Below are 27,774 nucleotides of genomic sequence, written 5' to 3' on the forward strand. Positions count from 1 at the left end.
GTGACGTGTCGCCATAATAACGCGTCAAACGATGCCGCGGGTCACGTGACCCCACGCGTCATTTGATGCTGGATTTTAGGTGGGGGGCGCGAGCACAGGGGCTAGCAGGCGGGGGTTCAGCGCACAATGTTTGCTCACCCCAGCTCTATGGAGTCTTTCCAAATTATCATCACGTAATGTCCGGAATGCCTTTAACAGTCCACGGAAACAGTCCACGTATTGTATGGTTGGGAGGATTAGCACCTAGTGGTGCCCACCACAGCATGTGGTGCAATATATAGACCTCACCTCTGCATACTTTAAAGAATGATGTATAATGGGGGTAACATTAATGAAGGCAACTGACTGTTACCTTCTATTACCTTCTATTACCTTCTATTATAATTTCCGATGGCGTGCAAAATCCGTTGAAAAGGGATGTCCAAACGAAGTCTGTTTAGAACGGTGCACAACAGCAGCAGGAACAAAAAGATAATGACAGGGTAACTCCCATAACAAAAGTATTTATTTTGCTCACATAAGCAATGTACAGGTTAAAAAAAAAACAACACCTACGCATTTTGCTCTCCTCCGCTTCATCAAGGTGTGCTACTTGCTAGCTTTTTTTTTTTTTTAAATGAGAATCCCAAAAAACTATAGTATTGCAGTGTGTATTACGATCAAAAGGTAAAACTGTGCTGGGGCATTCGCTATAAATATCCTATACCATTGTTTTTTTATGTAAGTATACTTCCTTTATAGCAAAAGCACAAAACAATCATACCATTAAAACTAAGTTTTGGACTGTTATAATAGTGCAGAGTAAAAGAGTAATATAGTATTAGGTGATACTTTGTTTATTTGGACTAACTCTTGATATTATAAGACAAGCTTTTGAGCGTTCTCGCTCTTCCTCAGGTCTGCAATATTTGGCTAACACAGCTATTTCTACTTCATCCATGACTGTTGTAATGAAATTCCACATTGACATCATTCAATCCAAACATAGCAAACTTAACTTTAAGTATCAATACAAGTTTTCAATAAACAATTGCGTCTTATTCCCCTTAGTTGATGCCACTCCAACATATTTTGTGGCTGCAAAAATTCACCATATAAACCATACTAAAGACTGCCTCCCCTGTCCCCAGTGTTAGACCCATCACCACTGGATAATCCTGGACACATGATACATAAAGCTTGGCCCCCTGCAGACGCACTTACTAGAATTCCCTCCTACTGTCTCTTTACGTTCTCCCTACCCACCAATTAGATTGTAAGCTCCTCGGAGCAGGGACTCCTTCCTTAATGTTACTTTTACAGTATGTCTGAAGCACTTATTCCCATGACCTGATTTATATTATTTGTTATTTATATGATATGTATTACTACTGTGAAGCGCTATGTACATTTATGGCACTATATAAATAAAGACATACAATACAATACATGCCATGCCACCAGTAAGACTAAATCCAGAGACCTAACCCCCAACCCCTGTCCACCATATAGGCTAGTGTTGCTAACTAATGTACAGCACCCGGGATATGTAATAATAAACATTGTTATAAATAAACAAGAGGTGTCGCTGTTGGGGGCAGGTTACAGAGATACTTTGTTCTCTGATAAAATGCTGCCTATGTGGTTGGAAGCTCTGTTGGAGAAACTATTACCCTCCTCTAAAAACAAAGTGCTGCTTCATCTTGCGGACGTGGGAAGGTCTTTGAAATATTTTCTACTGTTTTAAAATTCTATGTTTCCACTAGTTTAAAAGACGATGTTAATGAAATGTTATGTCCATCACTGTTAAGCTGTATGTTTACAATTGATCAAAAAGGGAGGCCGACTGCAGATAAGGGCCATTTACCCTCCTACATACTCTAATACCATAAAGCCTTCTTGAACTTCAGCTTTGTCTTCCTCTTTTATCTTAATCACAACTGCATCCTCTGATGGAAATATGTTAACCCATTGGTGGGCAACTCCAGTCCTCAAGGGCCACCAACAGGTCAGGTTTTCAGGATATCCCTGCTTCAGCACAGGTGGCTCAATCAGTGGACTGAAGCATGGATATCCTGAAAAACTGACCTGTTGGTGGCCCTTGAGCACTGGAGTTGCCCACCCGTGGGTTAACCTTGCCAGTGGCCAAAGTCCCTGCAAAGCTATGCTGCTGCATTAGGCATTGCAGTTCCCTCTTGTGCTGAAGTGGTTGATACTCGAGTTGTCCGGGTCAATGAGTGTACTGTAGGTAAGTAGGAGGTTATGTTTATCAACTCGTTTGATTAAATGGTTTCTGATGCATCAGTTATTTATAGCTATGATTCATATAACGTTACTCTACTATTAGTATTGCTGTACAACATATATTTAGTATTCCAAATGCCATGACTTTCAACATGGTAACAGTCTGTGTTCCATCAAATATGCCACATTTAGTTAAAACCTCAGGTGAGACATTTGGAAAAGGTACAAATTACGTTTATTTGCTCGTCTATTGAAAGGAAACAAACGAACATACTTGACCTTACATGGGTTTTCCTGCAGGAATTGTCTGGATGTTATCGCTTCAAAGGAGTTTGATTCTCAAACACGCTCAGTATAGTTCATTTGGCAAGTTGGTTCCTAGTTCTGTTAGCCATACTGGTGCTGGAGAAGTGTATATGTGTTGTAGCTTGGTGAAATTGTGTCCTGTGGGTTTAAAACCTCGCAGGTCTCTTCACGTGTCTGTTGATAAGTTACAAATCGTTGGCCCCATGAAGCAAATTTACTGGGTGAATGTCAGGAATTTCATGTACATGTATTGATGTTCTCATGTAGGAAACAAAAGTGAAGACCGTCACGGGACATCACACGGCGGATCAGCAGCGTACCCGCCGTCGTGACATTCAGTGAATGTCATAAGGGCGCCCTAGCAGTCAATAGTTTAAAAGGAATAAAGTGCAAACTGCATATGCGAATAACATAACTTTTTCATAGATCTAGTTGGTAATATATCTATTGTTCCTATAGATCACCTACACTGCCAGTGTTGTAGTAAAGAAGACAATTGCCTAAAAATCTGTAGAAACAACATTAATAGAGAACCCTTTCAGGCCGTCGTGGATTTAGAGAGATGTGACTTATTTTCCTTGCATTTTGAAAAACCCCTAAAAACGGATGGTGACTTCCTTCTGCAGTTCCATACCATGGTCGTCTTTGCTGAATGTGTGCAGGTTGTGCAGGCCCTTTATGTTGTTATTGTGGTCTGTTGTCAACATACAGTAGCGCCGACGAGTATTCTAAAACAAATCTGGGGCAATCACCAACAAGAACCAGCTACATGCTGGGTACATGCTGCAATATTTCAGTGACATTTCGGCAGACAGACTAATGGCCCATCGGATTAACAGCGGGGGTCCCTGGCAGTCCCATTCAAACTGAATGGGACTGCCAGGGACCCCTGCTGCGTTCATCCGATGGGCCATTAGTCTCTGCAGAAATGTCACTGAAATGTTTGCAGCATGTACCCAGCATGAACCTGGGTCTTGTTGGTGATAGCCCCAGATTTTTTAAGGCAAGTTTTAGAATACTCGTCGGCGCACCTGTATACATATATACAGGTGGTCCTCGGTTATCCAACGCAATGCAATGCATTCCTGTAAATAGCATCTGCCCATTGGTCTGTATTATAAAGAGTTGGATATGAAAGTCGGTGAGCGTCTGATGAGGCGTTTGTGCGTCGGAAAACTACCCATTGGTAGGTATTATAAAGCGTCGGCTATGCCGTTCGATGAAAAAAGAAACGTCGGAAAGCGAGGACCACCTGTATGTACTTTGAATTGCAAAATAAATACCTCCTTGTAAAAATACCTCTTTGTTTTTTCATCCCATTTTATTATACAAAATAACTATTCATATATAATCATTTTTCATTTGGCTGCAACATTCGTCTCTAGCTTTATTTTATTGGTGTGTACAGTATGTGATCAATATTATTCTGTGAAGGCATTTTTTTTTTCCTCTTGCAAATCACTAAACAATTTTCCCATTGAAGTGAAAACGATGCAATCGCAATTTACCATGTTTAGTTTGTGCTTCTACAGTATATATTTAGCATTCTTTTTTTTATTAGTGTTCTGCAGTGTTCTTTGTGTCATTTCCTGGTTCATGTTTCTGAACATATTTAATATAGTTATACACCCCGGGGGTATCTCCACATGCGTCTAAAGAACAGATTTATGTGCCATTGAATGCACATTTACCACATCCATAAATAATTGTTATGCATGACCAAGAAGATATTCCAATAGGATCTATAGAAATAAATAATGCATCCCGTCAGGCTTTGATCTGCTCATCTTTGCCCGCTGTGGTCTCTGCTCAGAAGGCTCTGTGCAAACCTTGCTTTGGGACTGTTATGCAGAAGTGGTGTCAGTGCTGCTACTGAACACAAGCCAGCGATTCTCTGCAATCTGTTGCACATGAGGGAAGTGTCCCCTCACTGCACTGGGCTGTGTGGCAGCATTAACAGAACCTGACAGAAGTCATTACTTGGATGAGCTGCTGCAAAGCATAATAAGTAAAGGATCTGTACCTGCAGGTGGCAGTAATATGGTATTTACGTAGTAAAAACAAACAAGCAACCAGAGCCAGGTCAGCAGGTTTATAAAAACATCATCAATACATTTTGCTTTGTGTTTTCATAAATCATAAAACATTCCAAGTTAATGAGGAATTGGGCAGATTTACTTCTGGGGCACTTGTATGTAGATGCTTGCCCCTTTTCATGGTCGTCCTGCGTTTCTTCCAGTTCTTTAGATATTTGCCTTTGATTCGTTTTGCCATACAGCAAAAATAGTCAGCTTGGTTCTGTTACACAGTGCATTGCTCGAACAAGTCAATAAAAAAAACATACTTTGCAGCCTTTCCTGGGGCTTGCAAGTTATAGTTATGTCATCCTCTGTATGCAATCTGTCCCATCAGAGCTGCTTTTCTGCCGGCTGTCATGGTACATAATCACACCTGCCAGAAATCCAACGTCTTCAACCTTAGGCATCTGTGCCATCACGGTGCTTAATGTGGGGGAATGAATGAGCTTGACTCTTTGTTGCCAGAATCCAAAGTCATCTTTTGTGGGACGCAATAAGGAGATTGTACAGCGAAGAGCTGTGGTTTGTATAGGGCATTCCCATTTCAAACATTGTAGTGTTTCTTCAGCAAGTATAGATGCCACCTTTTCTATGAGCAAGCCTCAGCCGGTGATACTGTGAGAAAAGCACAGATCTTGTTGGATAGTTTCTGTAATAATGAATAAGTGACACTCGGCAATAAAAATAAACTGTTAATTGAACACTGAACTAGTTCGTCAATGCAACGTCATTGATGCCCCTGTCACAGTTCCAGTAATAAGGGGCAAAATCAAGAAAAATTCATTCAAACCAAATATCGGCAGGTCACATGTCGCCACTTATTCTGTCGCTGGTTTAAGCCCATTATCTTTAAGGTTTAACACATTCTATAGAAATCCTCAGAAAATTACAGTAGCTCTGCATTTTAGGAAGAGAGGGCACAAAATAAAACTCAAGGCTTACACGAACACTTTACAACTTCCACATTTTCAACAGAGCATTATTTATATACAGATCTAGACACTGTCTCCTATGGGAACTAACCCATCTTATGCAGCAACCACTGTTACGGCTTTCTTTACTGTGATCATAATGCGAAGGTGTCTGTCCTGCATCCCATTCTCACGACTCCTGTAGGCAGGAAAGGGTGTAGGGAAAGAATTGCGCCAGGCGGATCTAGCATGATATTGACAAGTGGTATTAATACCGTAATCTTTGTTGTTGTCAGTTAGTGCCACACTGTCTTGTCTGATGCTGAAAACGTGTTATGATAAAATGAACAGTGATTTGTTTTATTCCTGTTGCATGTACTTTCCTTAGATTTATTTATTTATAAAATATTTTACCAGGAAGTAATACATTGAGAGTTACCTCTCGTTTTCAAGTATGTCCTGGGCACAGAGTTAAGACAAATAATACATGATTACAAATACAGTTACATAAATGAACAGGGTATACATTATATACAAGACATTGCATGCACAGTTAAAGAAAATATATATTATGGGCGTATGAAACAGTTACAGACCAGATTAAAATGTGAGACAGCCTTAGATTTGAAAGAACTTAAACTGGTGGTGGATGTGAGAGTCTCCGGTAGGTTGTTCCAGTTTTGGGGTGCACGGAAGGAGAAGGAGGAACGTCCGGATACTTTGTTGAGCCTTGGGACCATGAACAGTCTTTTGGAGTCTGATCTCAGGTGATAGGTGCTGCATGTGGTAGGGGTGAGGAGCTTGTTCAGATAGGTGGGTAGCTTGCCCAGAAAGTATTTGAAGGCAAGACAGGAAAGGTGAACTTTGCGCCTAGACTCGAGTGATAACCAATCTAGTTCTTTGAGCATTTCGCAGTGATGTGTGATGTAGTTGCATTGGAGAACAAAACGACAAATTGAATTGTAGAGGGTGTCAAGTTTGCTAAGGTGGGTTTGAGGTGCCGTGCCATATACTATGTCTCCATAGTCAATAATTGGCATTAGCATCTGCTGTGCGATACGTTTTCTGACCAGGAGACTTAGGGAGGATTTGTTCCTGTAAAGTACCCCTAGTTTGGCATAGGTCGTGGTTGTCAGGGTATCAATGTGCATCCCGAATGTTAGGTGGGAGTCAAGCCATATGCCCAGATATTTAAAACTAGTAACAGGAGTTAGGGTGGTGTTATTGTTGGTTCTAATGTGAAGCTCAGTCACTGGAAGCTTTAAAAATTTAGTCTTGGTCCCAAATACCATTGTTACAGTCTTGTCAGTGTTTAAAAACAGTTTGTTTTCGGAAATCCAGTTTTCGAGTCTCAAAAAGTCAGACTGAAGTATGTGTTGAAGGTCAGAGAGGCTATGGCTGTGTGCATATAGTATTGTGTTATCTGCATACATGTGTATTTAGGCTTCCTGACAAGCTGTGGGAAGATCATTGATGAACACTGAGAAGAGTAGGGTCCCCAGAACAGAGCCTTGCGGGACACCAGAGGTGATATCCAGGGGGTTGGAGTTAGAGCCCGAGATGGACACATGTTGGGATCTACCTGATAGGTAGGACTGAAACCAGTTTAAAGCATGCTTCCCTATTCCAGAGCTCTGGAGTTTAAGCAGGATAGCATGATCAACAGTATCAAAAGCCTTTGCAAAATCTAGGAATATTGCACCCGTTCCATTCCACATGGGATTTCATTGCAAACTTGCAGCAGGGTAGTTACGGTGCAGTGTTTTGGGCGAAATCCAGATTGGAATGGGCTAGGGAAATTTGTCTTGGTATAGTAATCGCTTAATTGGGAGTGGACACATTTTTTCATGACTTTGGATAGAATTGGGAGAAGTGATATTGACCAGTGTTTGAGACAGTGTTTTTGTCCCCACGTTTGAAGATTGGGACAACTCTGGCAGTTTTCCAGGTCTTACGGATATGGCCTGCAGACAGGATAGAGTTGACTATGGAAGCAATTGGTTTGGCAATTGCTGGGGCACCAAGTCATAGGAACCTAGGTTGTAGTAAGTCAGGTCCACATTGGCTGCTTAGTTTTAATTTGAGGAGTGCTTGTGTAATCTCCTCTTCGGATGCTGGGCCAAATTGAAAGTTGTGGGTAGTGTTGGGAGGGGGTGGGGGTATGTGGGTACTCCCAGGATGAGATTCAGGTTTGTGGTTTGGGCTGCGTTTCGCTAATAAGTTAGTGGCACACACCACAAAGTAATCATTGAATGCATAGATAACATGTGCATCACATACAGTATGTAATCATACCATGTATACATACAGTAATTAGTCCAGAGTTGCTTTTGGAAAGATGCGTAGTGCATGTTCAAAGACTTACTGTAATCAGTCTTTTTATTGTTTTAGTTTGCTTTGTCTAAAACCACACACACTGCCTATTGAAGTTAGGCAAGCGCACTAAAGATATTGCAAGAGGAGACAAAAAAATCAACATGATATGAATAAACCACGACAAGACTCTCCTCCTTGGCATTGGGTGTGTTCTGTGTGTTTGAAGTCAGTCTGCACAACGATTTTGTTCCGTGCTTTATTTTAAGCTTAACTGAGAACTCCCCTGGAGCCGATTCGCGGTTCGCCAATCGCCGCCCAGATTTTCACAAACACTGCTACGGGGTCAGGACTCGCTCCAACGCAGTTGAAGTTGTACATTTCTATTCATGACTCCGCTGCCATATTTGTAGTTTTTTGTGTCAAAACTGGTCCCAGATCTTTGATTTTAATCGAAGAACTAACCCCAATTCAAGATATCATTTACAGCATTAATATATATATATATATATATATATATATATATATATATATATATATATATATATATATATATATACAGTGCTTGACAAATCACCCAAAAATCTACTCGCCGAACCAAAAAATCTACTCGCCACCTAGTCCCGCCCCTAGTCCCGCCCCCAACCCCGCCTCTAGTCCCGCCCCCAGCCACGCATTTTAAAAAAAGCCATAAATTAAATATATTGAATAAATTCCTAGTAAGAACATTCGTTTTTGATATTAGTTTATTTATTGTATTACATTATACTACAATTAGTCCTGTGTGTGTGTGTGTGTGTGCGTGTGTGTGTGTATAAATGTCAAATCTAGAAAAAAAAAGCCAGATGTGGATGACTAGTTTCCTGCACCCCTTAACTAGTGTCTGGATGCCCCCGCTTCACAATATTTAAAGCAGCAATCCCGTCTGGGATCTTACCTGATCCGCAGACCCTCAAAGTCCAGGTACCCTCATTCCCGCAATGTTATACATTGGAGGGGAGGTGTTCGTTACCTGTCTTCTGGGTTAGGGGGGGTTCGATGTCTTCCGTGTGAAGCTTGAGTCAGATCTGGAAGTAAGCAGTATAGGTTATTTCAGTGTAGTATAGGGCAGTTAAGATATCCAGAACCATAGTGTGAGAGTGTGTGGGGGAGAGAGCGAGAGTGTGTGGGGGAGAGAGAGAGTGGGAGAGAGAGTGGGAGAGAGAGAGAGAGTGGGAGAGAGAGAGAGAGTGGGAGAGAGAGAGAGAGAGAGAGAGAGAGAGTGAGTGAGAGAGAGAGAGAGTGGGAGAGAGAGAGAGTGGGAGAGACAGAGAGAGAGTGGGAGAGACAGAGAGAGAGTGGGAGAGACAGAGAGAGAGTGGGAGAGACAGAGAGAGAGTGGGAGAGACAGAAAGAGAGTGGGAGAGACAGAAAGAGAGTGGGAGAGACAGAAAGAGAGTGGGAGAGACAGAGAGAGAGTGGGAGAGACAGAGAGAGAGTGGGAGAGACAGAAAGAGAGTGGGAGAGACAGAAAGAGAGTGGGAGAGACAGAAAGAGAGTGGGAGAGACAGAAAGAGAGTGGGAGAGACAGAAAGAGAGTGGGAGAGACAGAAAGAGAGTGGGAGAGACAGAAAGAGAGTGGGAGAGACAGAAAGAGAGTGGGAGAGACAGAAAGAGAGTGGGAGAGACAGAAAGAGAGTGGGAGAGACAGAAAGAGAGTGGGAGAGGCAGAAAGAGAGTGGGAGAGACAGAAAGAGAGTGGGAGAGACAGAAAGAGAGTGGGAGAGACACAGAGACAGAGACACAGACACAGAGACACAGAGACACAGAGACACAGAGACACAGAGACACAGAGACACAGAGACACAGAGACACAGAGACACAGAGACACAGAGACACAGAGACACAGAGACACAGAGACACAGAGACACAGAGACACAGAGACACAGAGACACAGAGACACAGAGACACAGAGACAGAGAGACACAGAGACAGAGAGACAGAGAGACACAGAGACACAGAGACACAGAAAAAGAGAGACACACACAGAAAAAGAGAGACACACACAGAAAAAGAGAGACACACACAGAAAAAGAGAGACACACACAGAAAAAGAGAGACACACACAGAAAAAGAGAGACACAGAACACACACAGAGAGAATGAGAGACAAAGACAGAGAGAGGGCGAGGGCGACACAGGGAGAGGGTGACACTCACAGACACACACTCACTCTCACAGACACGCAGAGACACACTCACGCAGACACTCACGCAGAGACACACTCACGCAGAAGACTCACAGACACACACTCAGAGACACTCACACACACAGACACACACAGACACACAGGCACACTCACAGACACACAGGCACACTCACAGACACACAGGCACACTCACAGACACACAGGCACACACACACACACAGACAGGCACACAGACAGACTCACAGACAGGCACACTGACAGACACACAGGCACACTCACAGACACACAGGCACACTCACAGACACACAGGCACACTCACAGACACACAGGCACACTCACAGGCACACAGGCACACTCACAGACACACAGGCACACTCACAGACACACAGGCACACAGGCACACTCACAGGCACACAGGCACACTCACAGACACACAGGCACACTGACAGACACACGCACACTGACAGACACACAGGCACACTGACAGACACACACGCACACAGGCACACTGACAGACACACAGGCACACTGACAGACACACAGGCACACTGACAGACACACAGGCACACTGACAGACACACAGGCACACTGACAGACACACAGGCACACTGACAGACACACAGGCACACTGACAGACACACAGGCACACTGACAGGCACACTGACAGACACACAGGCACACTCACAGACACACAAGCACACTCAGAGGCACACTCACAGACACACTCACAGGCACACTCACAGACATACTCACAGACACACAGGCACACTCACACACTCACAGACACTCAGTCTGTCACTCACACACTCACCGGGTCACACGTGGCAGCAGTGGGGTCTCCGCACGGCAGTGGGCCCTCTCCAAGACATGGGACACACAGCGCAGCGTGGGCCTCAGCAGCAGCAGCAGCAGCAGCAGCAGGTCCCCCCCCCCCCCGAAGCGGCCGACGCCGCAGCACGCTCCCCGGACACCCCCGGGCAGCAAGCGAGGATCGGGGGCAGGTGATTAGGGGGAGATCATGGGCAGGAGGCGGACTGGCGCAGGAGGCGCGCACGGGGGAAGCTGGGTTGGCACTTCCCCCTCCGTCCCACGTGGGGAGCGGAGGGTGCGGGGGGGCTGGATCGCGCGCTTGTTTTGGGCTTCCCCCTCCGTCCCACGTGGGGAGCGGAGGGGGGAGGGTGTGGGGGCTGGATCGCGCGCGGCGCTTGTTTTGGGCTTCCCCCTCCGTCCCACTTGGGGAGCGGAGGGGGGGGGGGCTGGGTTGCGCGCGGGGCTTGGTTTGGGCTTCCCCCTCCGTCCCACGTGGGGAGTGGGGGGGGGAGGGATGCGGGGGATTCTGGGTTGCTGGGGGGAACAGGCAGCGCAAATGGCAGGACACTCTGCTTGCCCTGTGCACGCGCGCCGGGACCACAGGATTTGCCGCCATTTTTTAAAACTTTTTTTTTAACCCAATCAGGGAGGGGGATTATTTATTTATTTATTAATAAAAAAAAAATTGGCACGAGCAGGGGAATTCATTGAGCTGCAGCACGGGTCGCCAGCTGCCTAAATCCACTCGCAACGGGCGACAGGTTATCATTATTTGTCGAGCACTGTATATATATATATATATATATATATATATATATATATATATATATATATATATATAAAAAAAAAAAAAAATATACCGAAACGTTTCCAAATATTGGCTTTGCACACATTATCGGCTACCAGATGCACTATTGTCAACTTCTGAGACAATCGTGGGGTGGGAAGAATTCCCAACGGGGTGCTACCGGAACTCCTCTAGAGGTGGTGTGAGAATGTAGCATATAAAAAGATCAATCAAAAATGGATAGGGCGGACCATGAAGTTTACCTATTCGTATCTGTCCCGTGGCACTATAACTGGTGGTATATGAGAGCAGGTAGTATATATGGAATCCATGTGGGGGATGGAGGAGGATGGATTTGATAAAGTGCCTGTCGGCAAGAAACTCTTCAGAGGAACCTGCTGGTTTTGTTATATGTCTCAAGGCATCATGCCTGAATAAATTCGCCTAAAATGTAACCCGCCTCCAGCCCGGATTATTTGCAGTGCTTGTTCCTGATTTCTTCGTCTGCGAACTTCTGAGACAAGGAAGAACCTCCACCAATGACTAAGATTTTACAAAAATATAAAAGCAGTTAATCTTATGGAACATCTGTCTGTTAAATGGACCCTTTGATAGATCTGTAAGATTTGGCTTCTCCTGTAATCTTCATAATATCAAAATTTGTCATATAATTATCTAAATGTATTTTATTTCCATGGTAAATGTATTTATTTCAAATAGAAATGTATAGGTATTGTACCATGTCCCCCTCATCCTCCCCTTCCTCATCCCTATTTTTTTGTATCCTTCCCCGTTCACCTTTGATAATTTATGAACATGTTCAAAATAAACAGTTAACTCCCCCCCCCCCCCCCCCAAAAAAAAAACTATGACACAAAAAAAACCTACAAATATCTCGGCAACCTAATTCATATGAGCTTTTAAAATAAAAATTAATTTCCAGAGCAAAGTGGGAGAAAAAAACTGTTCCTGTTCACAGTGTGCAAGCTACTTTCAAATAAAGGTGTGATCATTGTGTGACTGGTGTGAAAAATCGCCTGCCCTTTGTAAAGGTCGGACAAATTCTCGTGATTCAGCGTTACTCAGAAATTGGCATTGTCTTACGTAATTGTAATATGCTAGAGGTCAAGAATTTGCACAGTGCAAGTATTTTAATACTGCTTACATAAGCCTTGTGTTTTGGATTATAAAAGGCACCTAGCACCAAAGTATAGTGATGAAAAATGGCAGTGATATATGTTACAGGTTAATATGAAACCATTAGAAGTTTGTAGATTTAGTTTTTTAAATGCTTTACACAGAGAGCTATGAAAGGGTTAACACGGGCTGTAACATTCACTATATGCGGCTGGCTATACTGTTCTACATTTTGTTGTATTTATGCCATTAATCAACTCCTTCCAACTTGGTTCCATAAATAAGCATCATCCTAGTGCTATAAATAAAGCATCCTCTACTAACTACTTTCAGGGTCACTAGTAATTGTGTTCAGGTGCGCCGACGCGTATTCTAACACTTGCCTTAAACTTGCCTTGGAAAATCTGGGGCTATCACCAACAAGACCCAGGTACATGCTGGGTACATGCTGCAACATTTCAGTGACATTTCTGCAGAGGCTAATGGCCCATCGGATTAACACAGCGGGGGTCCCTGGCAGTCCCATTCAGTTTGAATGGGACTGCCAGGGACCCCCGCTGTTAATCCGATGGGCCATGCTGGGGTACATGCTGCAACATTTCAGTGACATTTCTGCAGACACACTAATGGCCCATCGGATTAACACAGCGGGGGTCCCTGGCAGTCCCATTCAGTTTGAATGGGACTGCCAGGGACCCCCGCTGTTAATCCGATGGGCCATTAGTGTGTCTGCAGAAATGTCACTGAAATGTTGCAGCATGTACCCCAGCATGTACCCCAGCATGTACCCAGCATGTACCCAGCATGTACCTGGGTCTTGTTGGTGACAGCCCCAGATTTGGTTTAGAATACTCGTCGGCACTACAGTATGTTAAAGTTTATTTTATTGTTTGCTTTTTGACCCCATTGTACTGCACTGAGGAATATGAGGCGTCCTAAATAAACGATCATTATGTGGTTTTTGTTTTCAGCAAATTATTTGTAACGCCCCCTAATAAATGAGCTGGAGAAATGCCCTGATTCATGAACAGACTTTCTTACTTGAAACCCTGTACCTGACCGTTGCTAACTGTTGAGCCTTACAATCACTTGGCTGCATTTGTCCTGACTCCCAGGGCTGGAGCTTTCTTTCTGTCTGCATTTACAGCTGCTGTACGTCTCATTATACTCCAGCATTAGGCAAGTCACAGCCAGCTGTGCCTAATTGGTTTCGATGCCCAACTTGACTCTGGAGTAGATATTTATATAGTGATGCTGCTGGTTTGTGATGAAGAGCTTCTTCATGTGATTGTGGATCAGGAAGCTTCATTAATACAGCGCAGTGGTGCTCAGCTCCTGTCCTTAACCTGACCCGTTGGGGTTTTTTCAGGATATCCCAGCTTCAGCACAGGTGGCTCTGGCAAAGACTGAGCCACCTGTGCTGAATCAGGGACTGATTGAGCCACTTGTGCTGATGCTGGGTATATCCTGTAAACCTGACCTGTTGGGGGGGGACTGGAGTTGAGAACCCCTGATATAGCATGCGGAAAACAAACAAACAAACCTTGTTTTAATGCACACATCCCCATAATCACTAGGATAAATGACCCCTTGACTGGGTGTAATATAAAACCGCTTTAGCTATGCGGTAAATAAAGAAGTGTTCTTCATTGCTAGCGGGGCATTTTTGGGGGGCTGATGGGGTAATGTCACAATGTTCTACAACATGGTAATGTAACAGAAATTTTATTTTACAGTACCCTATTGCAGAAAAGTATTTAACTCCTTTAATGCCAGGGGTTACCCATTGTATAGCATTAGTAGCCTTCTGGCATCAAAGGGTTTACGCTGCCAAAACACCATAACACTACACTAGCACCCCTCCCCTTGCATACCTAAGTGCCATTAAGTCAGTAAGGCATTGCTTGGCATTACTAACCGTATTGGCAAACCCCTACCTCCCTCCACTTGGAGGGCCTAACAACCGGGCACCTATCCCCATCCCCAACACTCCTAACAACTCCCCACCCACCCTTATCTGTAGGAATAATTTACAGCACTTTTTAGCCACAGCTGGATAATAGAGGTGTAGGCTCTGCTACAACTTAGAAATGTAAAACACACACTATAATAGATATAAATGAGTTTACCTCTTGAGTACCAATGAGGCTCGGAGACCCTGGTAGCCACAATGGCACCAAAGGGAGGATTGATGAGGAAGAAAACCCCACTTACCCCATCAGCGACAAAGTCCTTCCTAACCTTCAAGTTCAATGACTCCCTGGAACGTATCCATTAAAATAATTCTTGGTCTGATGGCCCAACCGTAATAATAAATCAAGTCCATAAAAAGCCTACATACAGACTGATAATTTAATTTTTTTTTTTAAATAAATGTATCACACACGTTAAGTTAAGCAATTGGATTGCTTGAGTTAATCACAAGTTTATTTTCTATTTTTTTTTTATTGTTAGGGTATCGGGCCAAGGATTATCTTGGTCATTGGCTCTAAAGAGCAGGAAGGACTTTGTCATTGATGGGGTAAGTGTGTTTCTGGTATTCCCTTAATAACCCCTTTGGTGCCAATAGCGCTACAAAGGTTCTCCTGGTCAATGCTTTACTAGCGTCTTTAGTAACACTAGTTACTCTAGTGTTAACAATATCATAACCCCTTAAACCTTCATGACCAGCTAACCATGAGTTGCCCATGACTAGCTGACCACTAAGGTGTTAATATATGTAAAAGTTGTTAAATGTTTAGGTAAATTATGTATAATCTATTCAAGATTGATTATGCTAATCCTGCATATGTGTATATAGTGGCCATTATTAATACATGCAAGGTTTGCCCGAATGCTGCCCTGAATAGGTAATACAAATGTGTTTACCTCTGCTGGTAGCCTGATATCATCGCCAAGTATTGGCATTTAGTAAATACCTTTTAAAGTAAGTACATTTGCTTTATTTGCTTATTTTTATTGTAATATTTGATCAGTTTTACTCGCATTAAAATATGCATTATTGGAAGCGGTAACAGTATACAATGAATTATCCGTTTTATATATAGCTTCTTTTTCTCCGATATTTGTGAATCTTCCACTAAAGCGCTTTCCACATTTGTGTAATTTAGCATTTTATATCCAAACATCCAAGTACATTCCTATCATAAAATGAATTGGCTTTTATTTCGTATTGATCATTTGATTAAGACCTAGTTAGTGGTTTGTTGGGATTAAACAACGAGACATTTTACGTTTTTTTTTTTTTTTCCTTTTGTTTTTCAACAAAGTTTGCTACGATTTGTACACTCTAGTTATGGAAAATGTAAAAATTCAAATGTATGGTTTTCTGGCTCTACCAGACTTTGACATCCACAATCTTAGCAAGCTCAAAACCCAGACACACTATTATATATGTATATATTTGGAGTGCTACTGGCAAAGTGACTAAACAATAAACAAAGCTGTCCCAATGCATAGTCCTATTGGATGTGCTGCTTTGTTTATTCTAGCAGGCTACCAGGGAAATAACTTTACAAGTTAATTCTCTAATAGTTCGTTAGGGTGCTAAAATAAACAAGTGAGATTGAATACGAGTAATAAGCACTTTACGGCATAGGGAAATGGACGGCGTAAAAAAATAAAATAAATACATGTTGGCAAAAATGAATACAGATATTCATTGTGGAAAAGCTTTTTCTATTGTGTCTGCAATAAATACTGCGGTTATTCTGTGGAACAGTGCTGGCTTCTATAACCATTTAAATCATTGGTACTGGTATCTTTGAAGTACTTGGAAGTTCTGGTACGAATATGCACTATTAAGCCACACTGTCTACTTCAGGTCCATTCACACATTTCCCGTATACCACCTGTATTTTATTAGATTTGTTTTAATACACATTGCCGGTTCCTGCTTCCTTCCCGTGCCATGAGATGTAATCAGCGATGTATTTACTGCCATGAATACTTTGCGTGAAAGGAATAATTGGTGTTACAACTGCAAATGAGGCGGCCGACTCTTCTGCATCTGACGTGGAGGAGAGAGGGGCGCTCCTCTCTTCCTCTGACTGAATATTGTCTTGATTGTACGAGAAGGGTAAAGACTTCCGGAAGGAATACATTTTCATAAACAATACAGGGCATCAACTCGCCAACTGTTCTTTTTCCGTCCAATTACAGAAACTTTGTTTGGACTTTAAAATGAGAGAGGGGTGACAGCGGCCAGTAAAAGTGCAGGCCTGTGTGAGTGGGAGATGCTCATTAGACTTTATTGCTATGGTGTATTTTTTTATTTTGGTGTAGATATAAAGGAGTAGGGAGACGGGTGTACAGTAGCTTGGCTGGATGCTAGGTGCACAGAAAAAAAGCCTAATGGTGCATTTAAACAAACTCTTAAGGGGCCAGCCATATAATGGCTTGTAAAGTGGATGCAATAGCATGAATCTGCCATAAGAAGTATACATCTTTTTAGGGTAATGTCGCTCTGTCATCTGATTTCACTTGGCACTATTCCCATAGGTCAGGTGGTGCCAACTCCAATCCTTAAGGGCCACCAACAGGTCAGGTTTTCAGGATATCCCTGCTTCAGCACAGGTGGCTCTTCGACAGCCACCTGTGCTGAAGCAGGGACATCCCTAAAACCTGACCTGTTGGTGGCATTTGAGGACTGGACTGGGCCACTTCTGCCATGAGCCAAAAAGCAGTAAACATACACTTAAAGCAGCAAAACGTAAACAAATCCTATATATTTTATTAAATAAATCCGTCCTGTATTATTAGATGATACGGTCTGCATTTTTTTTTTAAAAAGCTCCCAATACTGTTTAATGATTTTTTTAATGTACTGATCATCCTTTGGTTATTAAAGCAACCATTTAGAAAGTCACATCCACTTCCTCTTTTGAAACAGGCTCTCTCTCACACACCTTTTTGAGCTCTGCCCTTTAGCAACAACGTATCACAAACAGATCGGTTGCTGTGTTCCAAACAGCAGAATGTCTATTACTCTGAAAGCTGTAACAATAATGTGTTACACTTAGTAATATGTTACATATTAGCTACACGCAGTGGTTTCCAACCTTTTTTTTGGTTAAGGAACCCAAGTGAAATTTTGAGGTACCCCCAACCCTCTCTAATAGCACGACTGAGATCAGATGCATTGCAAGGAACCCCAACCCTCTCTAGTAGTGTGTCTGAGATCAGATGCATTGTAAGGAACCCCAACCCTCTCTAGTAGTGTGTCTGAGATCAGATGCATTGTAAATTCTACTGTATTTGATACAATTTTCAAATGACCAGAAAATTGTAGGGAACCCATTAGGGATGCCCGGGGAACCCAACGGTTCCTATGAACCCTGGTTCAAAAACACTGAGCTACATCATTTCACAGACTGCAGCACAGTCAGAAGGCGGCCATTTTGTTAGGCACACAATCAGGATTGTTACAGATTTATAACAGGAGCACCATAGGATTGCCATCTTAGGTAGGAATGTAGAATTATACATTGTCACCTGCTTTACATAAGAAATGTAGTATTGCTTCTTTAACTGACATAACTGAAACGGCTGAAACGGACAGTTGTGTGAATCTGTTTTTAATGCAGCATCACTGGCTGAGCCCCCCGTAGGTCAGATGGGATTATACACTGTTTGCGTGTTGATGTGGTACATTATATATAGTACAATACTAACAGGGTGTGCATGTGAAAGTTATACCACTTTTTGCCTAATGTATTAATGATATAGTCATGAAGACAAAAGAAATCCCTGGGGCGGTGTGTCCCAGCAGGCTTTTATTTGGACCTCAGCAAGGGAAGGATTGCAAATGGGAATACTGTGTGGTGCCATGGCCTCGCATAAAACCTGTCAATTCTTCCTCCGTATCACTGAAAGATACGCCCTTTCCTCTGTCGCTCTTCTGCTAAAACTCTGACTCAGGCCCTCATTCTCTCCCGTCTCGACTATTATAACCTTCTGCTGTCCGACCTTCCTGCCTCTCACCTGTCTCCCCTACAATCTATCCTAAACGCTGCAGCCTGAATCACTTTACTCTTCCCTAAATCTGTCTCAACGTCTCCCCTGCTAAAATCCCTGTCCTGGCTTTCTATCAAATCCCGTATTGCACACATAATTCTCCTCCTGTATTTTAAGGTCTTCTGCGCCTCCTTACATCTCAGCCCTAATTTCTCACTATGCTCCTGCCCGACTCTTGCATTCTGCTCCAGGATGTCTTCTCTCTACCCCTTTTGTATTTTAAGCCCTCTCCCACCTTAAACTTTTTCACTGCCCCACACCTCTGGAATGCCCTTTCCCTCAATATCAGACTAGCACCCTCTCTATCCACCTTTAAGACCCATCTTAAAACGTACCTCTTTAACGAAGCATATGAGTAGCTCTGTTGGAGGATACTATACATCTCATATGCATTGACCCCGACCCCTTGCAGACGCCCTTACCAGTACACCCTCCTACTTTCTGTCAGTTCTCCCTATTTACCACTCTTAGATCTTCCTCCTGGACAGCTACAGAGATTCTTGGGATAACCCCCCTCCCCCCCCCAATATGCCTATATTTCAGAAGTGGCTCTACATCTAGAATTGATTTCTCAAGCCCTGAATAGTCCAGGATTTCCTACTTACAATACAAAGATTAAAAGCCAAACTGTTCAGCCGAGCTCTCACTGGATGCTTGTTCATAATCAGAATTAGATGTGTGCAAATAACTAGCAGTGCTAAGTACACCCCTCTTCCATCCCTTGAGTCCTCGTCCTTCCTTTAGCCATCTTTATCTTACTTCCCTTGCATGACTGTAATTTAGAGGCAATCCAAGCAGTTAAAAAAGAAAAATCTAACCCTTGGCAGCAACAATTAGAGACGAAAAAAATATTAACGGAATTGTAATAGGAGAGACAAACTACAAAATATCCCTATTTGCCGACGACATTATCCTAACTCTCGCCAACCCCTTGATTTCACTCCCTAACTTACACTCACAACTAGATAAATTTAGCAAAATCTCGGGATATAAAATCAATATGGATAAGTCGGAAGCATTGAACCTAACGCTATCAGATCCTGAAGTTAAATTACTACAAGCAAATTTTAAATATAAGTGGAACTCCACAAAGATCAAATACTTAGGAATCCAAATAACAAGGGAGTATAATTCGCTATACTAACATAACTACCCACCCTTATTTGAGAGGCTAAAAAAGGACCTCCAGAGCTGGAACGACTACCAGATATCTTGGTTAGGAAGAATAGCCACGATCAAAATGAATATCCTACCAAGGCTCTTGTATTATTTCCAGACTCTCCCTATAGATATTCCAATGCCGGAGCTTAAAAATATACAAAACAGAATTTTCCAATTTATCTGGCAAAATAAAAGACCCAGGGTAGCTAGATCTATTATGCTAGCCCCAAAAGATTGCGGAGGCTTGGCAGTCCCGGATATCATCAAATACTATTTGGCGGCCAAACTCAAACAAGCAATAATGTGGAACAACGATCCAACCACCAGTTGTTGGGTGGGACTTGAGTCTACCTATACAAGACCTCTCTCTCTCCCGGCCGCTATGTGGACCGAGAGGGGAGGAGAGACCCTATTAGAAACATTAAAACTGGGAGCAATGAAATTTACATGGCGGATATGGTCTAGAAATAAAGATAAATATGGTCTGACAGCCAGTCCAACACTACAAACCCCTATATTCCACAACCCTGAATTCCCACCAGGCTGGTTCCCACAGAGACTCAATAAATTCAAGACGTTAAAGCTGATGGTAGCTGACGACTTTGTAGATAACGGTATAATTTTACCACTCCAGGCGCTGGAGAAGAAACACCAAATCATAAATATACCAGTGTTTGGTTTCCTCCAAATCAGGCACTACCTGCAATCAGTCTCTAAAGATTCGGCATTTCAACCTCTAACAAATTTTGAAAGACTATGCAGGAAAGGATACTACTGTAAAGGGCTGATTTCAGAGATATATCTGGACCTGGCGCGATCAGCGGGTTGTTCCCAACATAGCTATATGATCAAATGGGCAGAAGATCTGAATACAGAGATTGATAGAGAAGACTGGGAGGACATTTGGGAGGTAGCTGCAAAAACGTCAATCTGCACCACGATCAAAGAGAATATTTATAAAAATTCTATTTCATTGGTACCTAACCCCGAGCAGGCTGGCCCAGATCTTCCCCGGGTCCCCAAATTTGTGTTGGAGGGGATGCGGGCAAAAAGGAGATATGGTTCATATTTGGTGGAGTTGCCCAAAAATTCAGGTATTCTGGGTCATGATACAAACACTGATCAGAGAGTACCTAAGGGTGGAGGTTGAGGTGGAACCGCTGACCATGGTGCTGGCCAAACCAATAGATGAATTAGGAACGGCAGAAAGTAAGATGATCACTCATGTAATGACGGCTGCCCGCTGTGTTATTGCGGCGGCCTGGAAAAAGGTGAACGCGCCTTCTAGGCAGACTGTCCTACGGAGACTAAGGGAAATAAAGATGATGGAGCTCCTCACAGCACAGTTGAGCCAAAAAACTGACAAATTTCATAAAATTTGGGAAATATGGCGAGGAAACTAGGGACCCCATAGAAATAAATACAGACAAATGGGCTTTCCCCACCCCCTTCCCCCCCCATCTTTTTCTTCATTCCTCTGCTCTTCTCTTTCCTTTGTTAAGTTCACGAGGCTGCTTCCCTAACACAACCGGAAATAAGAAGACAGACCACACTTGTTCAAAGATCGTGTTATAGCAAATATTTTATTTAAGTGGTGCTGACGAACTGTTAATGCTTTTTGTTGTATGGACAAGTGACACTGTTAAAACATCACATGTATTCCAAGATCATATATTTGTTATGTCTCTCCAAAATAATAATAAAAAAAAAAAATTGAAAAAAAGAAAAATCTATATATTTTTCTTGTTTTAATATATGCAAATGGGGAAGACCAGGCGCTTACCTTTAGTAACAGATAGTGATGACACCAATAAATGTGGTTACTCTCTTTTGTTGCAGAGTTATTCCTATGGTCCCTTCTGCTTCAACCCCTAAAAGGGATAATCCAAAGCCCTTATGAAAACGTGAGAACAAAAATAGAGTAGGGGGAGCGAGGGATCAGTAGACATACACCAATAAAATCAACGACAATAAAACATGCATAAAATAAATTTAATATATGCAGCCTTTGATTTCCTTTATTGAAGACCAATTACCTAAGCTGCCGATCGAGTCGTTCTCCCGTGATAGATCACTAAAATCCTGCTTCCCAGGGTGCATTAAATGGCTGCCTTTGTTTAAAAGCAATTCTTCAGTCGGTATAACTCTGCAGCTACAATGTATTCTTATATTAGTAAGGTAACATTATCTATTGTTACAGTTTGCAGCTCAAACTGCTGGGGATATTGGCAACAAATGATCACACAGGAAAGTGTTACAAAGATCTTGGAGGTGTGCTACCTGCTATAGAAATCCAAGGGGATTATCTGTATATTAAAACTCATTCAAAATAGCATTGAGTTGAATAATAATAATAATAATAAAAGGTAGTAAGTATTACAGTATGTAATACTACAACGCTGATTTTTTTTTTTTTTAAAAACACATGTAGAATAATGCTTGGATTGCTCCTTACACTCCAAATGACTCTCTTGACTACTTAGCCTCCTCAGTACAATTGGGGGCTGGTGTTACTACTGTATGTGATCAGGTGTTCCTTTGAATAGCGAAGTCAAGCATTTCATCTTCTAAACTGTATTCTTTAGATGAATACAACCGAACCTCTCTTGAAACTGCATGTCTGTTTTATAATATGTTAAATTTGCATATGTTACATGCGGTTATTCAGAACACAGTGAATTTCAAGCAAGGCTGGAGAAAATCATTTTGTCATTCCATATTTATGAGTCTGTAGTTTTTAGAGAAATTGAGCAGTGGGCAATACGTGGTTTACTGCATTCTGTATGTATCTCAGACCTGTTGTCATTGTTATTCTATATTCAGTGTCTCTTTAGGTAGCTTGTGTGAGGTCCTTATCATTCAGATGCTTCTGAAAGAAATAGCTTGTTTTATCCAATAACACCAGTTTGTCAGATTTTAAATGAGATGAGGGGGGAACCTACGTGTGTGAAATATTCACACATCGGTCTTACAGTATTCACCAACTATAATTAAATAAGTTGAAGAACAAAACGAGTACAGAGAATATCTGGTATTTGTCTTTGGTTGTGATGTATTGAATGTAAGACCACATTGGTCTGTTTATATACTGTACTGTATGCGAGTGTCCTTTTTGTGGATAATACTCAGTTTTTGTTTTAAACTACCAAAAATATTTATATTCTAAACCAACGTGACTTCTAGATATTTTCTTTGGACACTTACAACTCTTCTGCTTTTGATCATGGCGAAAATTTTGTGTGAATCTGAACATTTTACAGTTGTCCATTGTGTTGGTTACAAAAAAAACTTGGTAGAATAGGTTTCTTGAAGGTCCATGCTAAATCATTACCACCCTGTGACCATGACCAGTCGCCTATGAAATAGATATTCTACAGCCCTGCAGTATAGACGAGGTTCAAAGTGATTTGAACGAATCATCATGGGAAAAATGGCCTCTCGACCCTCTTTACAATATATATATATGTTCAGCAGGCTTCTCTACCTTTGAGTGTAGAGCTAAATGTTGTTGGCAGTATCCCTGGGAATAACTGCATTCTGGGAGGTCAATTTACATTTGTGGACCCGTGGCCCTTACCACAGGCTACAAGCCCAGAAACGTGTCATTTTGTGAGTGTGTCCAATCTGCGTTATCCTGTGGGGCTCCCTTTTTCAGTTATTGTATACTTTTACTTTATAACCTGTGAGGGTCACACATTAAAATAGCAGCTTCTTTGCTGCTTTGCAAAATGAGCTTTGTCTGCAGGGCATTTTATTGATTATTCCTGGTTTATTGTTGAGTGCGGATCCATTTTTGCTTTACATTTGTACTGATCATGCGTAGCGGTGCAGGCATAGGAAACGACCAGAACCTGGGGAGGTTTTCTTGTCTATCTTTCCTCCAAACGCTACATCTGCTGAGGGCATACTCTATTTTCCCTTTTTCTGCATTATTTACATGTTCAGAAATAATGTAAGTATTTGTGTAAGCTTTCTCTTGAAAGATGTAACCCAGTTACCGTTTCCTATTTAAATTAAAAGGGTTAAATATCCGTGCATTTTGCTGTACTTTATTCATTTCCTTGATGTCCCTGTTTTTTAATAGAATTTCTAGTGCAATCAGTTTTTTAACAATTTATATTTTTAAAGAGACAATCCAAGCAGCACTTTAAAAACAACAAAAAAAAAACCAACGTTTTTGTTTAAATATGCCGCCTTTTATTACGTTTACTGAAAACTAATTACCTAAGCTGCCAATTAATTCATTCTCCGGTGATCGATCAGCAAAGATCCTGCTTCCCAGGGTTCACTAAATGGCTGCCTTTCAGTTTCAATCAATCTTTCATTCAGTGTAACTCAGCAGCAACAATGTATCCTTGTATTACTAAGATAACATTATCTATTCTTACAATATACTGTACAGTATATTGGCAACAAATGATCACAAACATGAATGTGTTACAAATATCTTGCACTACTGAGGTGGGCTAAAAACCTGCTATAGAAATCAAAGGATGCTCACGATATTAAACCTCATTAACAATGGCTTTAAGAGTTGAATAAAAAACAAAAGTACACCACTTATTTATTTAAAAACCACGTAGGATATTTGATGGATTGTCCCTTTACGTTCATGTCCAGATATGCCTAACGAAAGAGAACAGTGATACCCGCTCGACCTAGACCGTAAAATATGGGTTGGGGGGGTCGGTGCACTAGGGGGAGGTTGATCTTACTACCGCATATGCTGTCACTTTTCAGACACTCTCCCTGACGTGGCCTATTCATGTGAACCCCCTATTGCTCTGATTGAGGTGTATGAGTGCATGTAATTGGGACCTTTCCTGTTTCCTCCTCATCTAGATCATCGCTTTCTCACAGGGCTTCTTCCTGCCATGTCCAGATATTCCAAACATATTGATAACCTTGCTGTGAATGTTATGATGTTTTAGTTTTTAACAATATATTTATTGAGGTCCGTATACAGCGTAGCACACCGATTTAAAAAAACATATACAGTATATATATATTTGTATTGTATTGTATTATATGTCTTTATTTATATAGCGCCATAAATGTACATAGCGCTTCACAGTAGTAATACATATCATATAAATAACAAATAATATAAATAACAGATCATGGGAATAAGTGCTTCAGACATACTGTAAAAGTAACATTAAGGAAGGAGTCCCTGCTCCGAGGAGCTTACAATCTAATTGGTAGGTAGGGAGAACGTACAGAGACAGTAGGAGGGAATACTAGTAAGTGCGTCTGCAGGGGGCCAAGCTTTATGTGTCATGTGTCCATGATTATCCAGTGCTACTCAAATGCTTTTTTAAGCAGATGTGTCTTAAGGTGGGTCTTAAAGGTGGATAGCGAGGGGGCTAGTCGGGTATTGAGGGGAAGGGCATTCCAGAGGTGTGGGGAAGAAAGTGAGAAAGGTTTAAGGCGGGAGAGAGCTTTAGATACAAAGGGGGTAGAAAGAAGACATCCTTGAGAAGTACGCAAGTGTCGGGATGGTGCATAGCGAGAAATTAGGGCTGAGATGTAAGGAGGGGCAGAAGAATGTAAAGCTTTAAAAGTGAGGAGAAGAATGGAGTGTGAGATGCGGGATTTAATCGGAAGCCAGGAGAGGGATTTCAGGAGGGGAGATGCGGAGACAGATTTAGGAAAGAGTAGAGTGATTCTGGCAGCAGCGTTTAGGATAGATTGTAGGGGAGACAGGTGAGAGGTAGGAAGGTATTTGTGATGCAAGTCTTTATAATCGCCTCCTTTAAACACTTTGTTTCAATCTTTTTATTGAAGACTCAGAGATATACAAATTATTACAGAAATATAGAACGGCCATAATCAGTATAGGGATTACATTGCTTCAGTGTCTTCTAGTTCTAAGCATTCCCTCAATAGGGTTTCTCATTTATCAAATCTATTTCGGCAAATAGAAGTCTCTGAGGAGGGTTTAAGAGTGAAAAGGAGGAGAGAAAATGACATACACAGGGGAGCGGGAAAAGTAGGGGAGAGGAGGTGGGTAGAGGGAAACCGCAAACCGGGAGAGAGAGGAACTGTCATTTGAAGAATAAATGCAGTACTGACTATGGAAAAGTTGACAGCTCTTTTAAAGCAAACTACAGATCAGTTCTACAAGATATGGGAGCCGTGGCTACAGAGCTGAGGGTTCTGGATGATTTCAATAGGCTCGACGAACGAGGCGATGAGGGGACCAGGTTATTTGGGGACCATCAAGATCCATTAAACACTTTGAAAGCTAGAGCTGTGTTGTATTCCATTCGGCTTTTACTGCTTAATCGAAACAAATCCCTTCGTGGCTGATTCAATATACGCCGAGGTGGCCGATTTGCACCATAATCGGCGAAAAAATCCCGTTTAATTCAATGGGGATTTTCTACTGCAATTGGTCGCTTCGTATAGTATATTCAAGCAGCAAAACGTGAAAAATCCTTTGTTTTTCTTAAATCGGTTCAGTAGTATCTAACTCTTGTCATTTTTAATGATTTTTAAAAAAAATGCACTGATCATTCTTTGGTTGCTACAGCAACCATTTAGAAAGTAATATCCACTTACTCTTTTGAAACAGGCTCTCACACATACCTTTTTTAAGCTCTGCCTTTTGATAACAAAGTATCACAAAATTATCTGTTGCCGTGTTCCAAACACCAGCCTCTCTATTACTCTAAAAGCTGAAACAATAATGTGTTACACTTAGTAATACTTAGTAGTAACATATCAGCTGCAGCATTTCACAAACAGCAGCACAAAGTTAGAAGGCGGCCATTTAATTTGGCACACAATCAGGATTTTTTTGCAGATTTATAACAGGAGCGCCAAACGATTGCCAGCTTAGGTAAGAATTATACGTTGTCACATGCTTTGCATTTAGAAATAATAATAATAATAAAACAGGTGGGGTGGGGGGGAGGTAGTCTTACTGCTTTCAATTATTGGTAAAAAGGGAGCTAAATGAAGCACTCGGTTTTAAACATAGGTTGATCTGATATAATCACATTTTCAGATATATAAGCCACAAAATACTATGCAATGACGGGGATGGATGTATTTGGCATATGCAGAATTTTTTTTACACTTAATACGCTCATTTAAATTAATTAAACCTGGGATTTACAAATAATCGTATGTTTGTCCTGTCAAGATTAGTCTTGCAAACTAAAGCCTATTTATTCTTTTGAAGAAGCCATACGGTTTGATTATGAGGGGGAGCCAGAGGGATACTATTCAAATGGAGTCCCAAATGTTCATGACATGGTAGAGCGGTTCCCTGTTGGTCTTTCTGCTACATGTTTTCTTGTGTTTATGTTTCCCCCCTGTGCAGTGCCCATATTGCTTTATGATGTGTGAAAATTAAGGCTGCAAGGATTCTCGAAATGTATGTGGAGAAGAGAAGCTTGTAACCGCAGTACCTTTTACATCATTGGAGAGGCCTCCATCCCGCAGTGGATCGACAAGGGCTGATGATGAATATGATACAGATGTAGCAAAGCTTACTGTTTTTAGTGTCGCAATTTTCACTGCTCAGCTGCGGCTACAGATATCGCAGTCCCAAGGGCAGTAAGCCGCCCAAGAGGATTAACGCTGCGGGTTCCTTGCTTCTGAATGGGATCTCACAGCGTTAATCCCTTTTGGGCAATTTGCAGAGAGAGAATACCGGTACTAACCCTTCAGATGAGCTGCGCAGCCGCCTGCAGCCGTGTCACGCTGCGCTGGAGGGAAGATGCAGGGATAGCAACCCCCTGGATGACGTAGATGTCTCTACATCAGGAGGAGGAGGCTATATGTGCATATTTAATCATAGACGCGGCCCCCCCTCATGATGTAGATATATATCTAT

General features: G+C 42.0%; 1 protein-coding gene across 7 annotated transcripts in view; it reads left to right on the forward strand.

Moving 5' to 3' along the window:
* Positions 1–27,774, forward strand: part of TSNARE1 (t-SNARE domain containing 1) — a 593,698-nt gene that overhangs the window by 103,699 nt on the left and 462,225 nt on the right. For 6 of the 7 annotated variants that reach the window (XM_075581607.1, XM_075581590.1, XM_075581622.1 and 3 more), the window contains one exon: positions 15,207–15,273. The exons of the other annotated variant lie outside the window; for it this stretch is intronic. The gene's annotated coding sequence lies outside the window, so the exon portion shown is untranslated. The remainder of the gene's footprint in view (positions 1–15,206; positions 15,274–27,774) is intronic. 7 annotated transcript variants of the gene reach the window in all.

The sequence above is a fragment of the Ascaphus truei genome, chromosome 2 (assembly GCF_040206685.1).
Source record: "Ascaphus truei isolate aAscTru1 chromosome 2, aAscTru1.hap1, whole genome shotgun sequence".
Taxonomy (NCBI): Eukaryota; Metazoa; Chordata; class Amphibia; order Anura; family Ascaphidae; genus Ascaphus; species Ascaphus truei.